This window comes from Sturnira hondurensis, unplaced genomic scaffold (genome assembly GCF_014824575.4).
Source record: "Sturnira hondurensis isolate 20B ecotype Veracruz unplaced genomic scaffold, ASM1482457v3 Scaffold0018805, whole genome shotgun sequence".
NCBI classification, from domain to species: Eukaryota; Metazoa; Chordata; class Mammalia; order Chiroptera; family Phyllostomidae; genus Sturnira; species Sturnira hondurensis.
This window is the reverse complement of record NW_028091436.1, coordinates 47,594-51,670: the sequence shown is the minus strand read 5'-3', so window position 1 is coordinate 51,670 and position 4,077 is coordinate 47,594.

The window sequence follows — 4,077 nt, the reverse complement described above, 5'->3', positions numbered from 1 at the left end:
TGTAAAGTGCTCTGGCTCTTTGGGTAGAACTTTTAAAGTTGCTTTTGTTTTAAAATTAAAAAATAAATGTACCACGAAAACTCCGTTTCCATGTTTATGTTTTATTAACAGCTTTGTGCATGTAGGAAACTAACGTTCCTAAAATGATTGAAACGTGTAAGTCCGTTATCTTAGAACATTATGTTAGTTTGAACATCGTCCTGTTCCTAAGGGCAATGGAATCATTTATTAGCTCCATCGTGTGGATAAACGAAGGTGTTTTTCTGACACAAAGGTTGGGAATTTAAGATTGTGCACACTCACAGCATTAGGAGGATTAAATACTCCCAAGAAGCCTGACCGACGGCGTCCCCCTGTCTCCTGGACTGACTGGACCGTCCTGACAGGCAGCAAGCCCCCAGGGAGACCAGACCCTACGGGGTCTCCTTTCGAACCCATCGGGGCCCCTGTGGCCAGGGAAGCCCAGGGCCTCGGATAGAATGGAAGCCTGTCTTCTGGTCACGTGCTACGGCCCTGAGGTGATTCCGTGCAGAAACGAACTGGTTATCTATACTTTTGGGTCACGCTTATCAGCACTGAGCCTGGGTACTTCCAGGGTGGCCCAGTCCTGGTGGCTGTTTGAGATCTGGCGGGATTCTGAAGTCTGTCTGTAAATGAACAGAAGACCTAAAAGTCTGTAGCATAAAATCAGTAGTAGCCAGAACTGGAGAGACCATGTAACGGCTTCATTTAATAACTTTTTAGAATAAGGATTATGCCTAACTAGTCTGAAATTTCCTGTAGTTTTCCTGTGGGTGGGCACAGGTAACCTTGTTCTTGGTGATGGGGACAAAGATTTGAACCGAACACCCAGAGTTTATGGCCAGAGAACATGGGAGCAGGCCAACTCCGAGCATAGACTGACCTCACGGGCTGGAGGGACTCTTCTTACAGGGCGGACCCTTCCTGGCTGGTTTTGGTGGCTTTTACTGTGACAAGTAGTTGTAAAGCTACTGCCCATGTGGTCTCCCAGGGTTTTCCCCAATTGGCCACCAGGGAAGGGGGTCCCACAATGTTACCTAGTTGACCTCCCGTTGTCCTGGGGTCCCCCTGTACTGGGTTCACCTTTCCCACCATCAGAGAATTCTGTAGCTCTCCGTGTTAGAGACTGGTGAAAAGGAAAGGAGTTATGTATTCAAGTTATACAGACTTAAGAGTAATGGCTTAATGTCTTCATCAAAATCCCTAAGTCCCTTAAAACACCCACAAATGCACACTGTCCTTCCTTCCCCGCTTTGCCCAGTCTGCGGTACGTATCTCAGGAAAAGAAATAGAGGTCTGTGGCTTGGGAAGCCCTGGTTCTTCCCAGTAATCCGTGCTTGGTGGGCAGGTCTCCCAGGGTTCCTGGCACCATTGCCGGTGTCACCAGGATCTCCGGGTCTCAATCCAAACCCATGTGGCACCTTCTCCTGGCCCACCAGCAAGACTCATGTCACCCCCTTCCTTCCTGCTGAGTCTCTCCTGCATTCTTCCAAACTGCTGAGAGAGGGCTCTGCATCGCTGCTACAACTTGCTTTCTGGTTTCCTAAACTCGTGGCAAAAGGAGCCCCAAAGCCACGTGGTTCTCCCTTTCTCCCCAAAAGCTGCGTGGTCCCTCCTACCCTGGCTGCCGTGCCTGGGTTTAAGTCCCAGCACCAGTCTTCCTCTGTGCCATTTCCGACTCCTCCCACAATGGGCTACACCTGCCAGCCAATTGGCTCCTCCTCCTACAATTGGCTACACCTGTCAGCATTCCTGTATCCTTCCAGCTTTACTGGGCTACCAAAGTCAGTCTGGGCAGGTGTGGCCCCGGGGCGTGGAGCCAATCATCTCCAAGCTCCCACGCAGGCGCTGTAACCTGGGGGAGTTGCCTCCCAGTTACATCCTGGGTGGAAGTCACTCCCATCCCCCTGGCTCAAAGCATGGCCACAGCTATTTAACATATCTATGCAACCAGTTAAAGGTTATAGATATGTTAGGTGACTCTTCTAGAAGTTATCTGCAAACGTGTTGCTATGCAGAACAGCTCTCCATGGCCCTGCTCCATGTGTCCCATCCCCCAGTTGAGACCTGTGGGGGAGGGGAGGACACCCCATATTTCTTTAATATTTCCTGGACACCCTGAGTTCTGGACCCCATTCCAAGTCCCTATTGGGGGACCCTCTGGCTGCACCCTGTTACAAATCCACTGAGTCACACCAGCCAGGGCCATAATAGCCTATTTTGGTATGGAGAATATTTCTCCTGCTTTTAGGTGTTAAATCCACATCAGGAGTCTAAGCCTTCCTAAGAGCTAAAAGGCTGTGACTCTGTGTGTGGGGTGGTGGGTGGCAGGGCTGGGTGAGAAGTTAATTGAGCCTTTTACTGTAGAAGAAGCTATTTGCTACAATGGTTGTGTGACATGAAAGAAGAATTCTAAGTTAACTGGAAGCTAGTTTTATTTTAGGTGAGTTTTTTGGTAGTGAAGTCAGGTGAGTTTCAACTTGTCTTAAGTGTAATACCTCGAACTTCCAGTAGGTGTCCTTCTGCTCAAAGTGTCATCTTACATTTAGTGTAAAATGCACAAACGAATATGGCAGAGCTATGATTTTGCAAATAAAGCCCATGCTTTTACATTCTCAGAAATTTTTATCTATATATCCCTAATTCAGCTTGTTTTCAATTTACACCATATTTTAGCCTCATCCTGAGAAGAAAAAATTTACACTGTGCAATCTGTATTGTAAATTGTCAAGTGTTTCTCCACGGGTGGGTGATTTTTTTCCAAGGTTAAGAAGTTATAATATTTGTTCTAGAAGTTATAATATTTGTTCTTAGCAATGAAAGCCTGGCACTTTAAGAACACTCATTAAAAAATACTGCCTATTAGATTGCTTGTTGCTATCAGGTAAGGGTCCTAATGAGCCTGCTTTTAATTTTATATGGTTTTGTTACCGAACAGAGGTCCAAGGGGAGGGGTAATAATTAGCCCACTCAGGGACGCCAAAAACTGTTGTTACAGAACAACAGGGGCCCCTCCCAAGGACAGTATACTAATACCGTCTGGACCACCCACTGGGCTCGTCTGTCCACCGCCAGAGGAAAGACGTCTCTCAATGCCAGAGGTTTGTGAAAACAAAAGGAAAGGTTTATTCAAAGCTATACAGACTTAAAGTAGTGACCCATTAATATATCAAAGTCCTCTAAGATACCCACAGACGCCCACAGTGCCCTCCCTCCCCCTGCCCTGAGATTCGGGGCACGTTATCTCAGGAGAAGAGGCACACGTCCGTGTTCCAGGCCCCTGGCATCGGGAGCTGTGTCGCCGTCCAGGCAGGATCTCTAACTACTCCAAGCCATGTGGCGCCCTCTCCTGGTGCTGGCGGGGTTCTTCCACCCTTCTTCCAGGCAACATGTCTCCTTTCCTCCACCAGAGCTGCGGAGCGCGCAGTGCCCTGCCACAGCTGCGGGGTTCCCTCTCCTTCTCACACAGCTGCGGGGTCCCCACTCTGGCAAAGCCATGTGGTTCTCCAATGGCTCCCATGTCGGGGTTTCAAATCCCGGCACCAGTCCTCCTTTGCAGCACCGTTGCGAAGGCTCCTCCCACAGTCGGCTCCACCTGCCAGCACTCCCGCATATTCCAAGTTTACTGGGCTGCCATAGTGGGTCTGGGCAGGCGTGGCCACGTGGCGTGGAGCCAATCATCTCCAAGCTCCCACGCAAGCACTGTCACGGGGCCTGGGAGTTGCCTCCCAGTTACATTTTGGGTGGAAGTCACTTCCATCCCCCTGGCTCAGAGCCCAGCCACAGCTATTTAACATATCGCTGATGCCAGTTAAAGGTTATAGAAGTGACCATGTCAGAGGTCAGCTGCGAAACCGTTGCTGTGCAAAACAGCTCTCAATGGCCCTGCTCCATGTGTCCCCTCCCCCAACTGACACCTGTGCGGGGCGGTGGGTAAGGGGAGAAGGCATCGTATATGTCTTTCTAGTATTTCCTGGACACCCTGAGTTCTGGACCCCATTCCAAATCCCCTTTTGGGGCCCTCCCTCTTGGCTGCACCCTGTTACAGTTTGACCA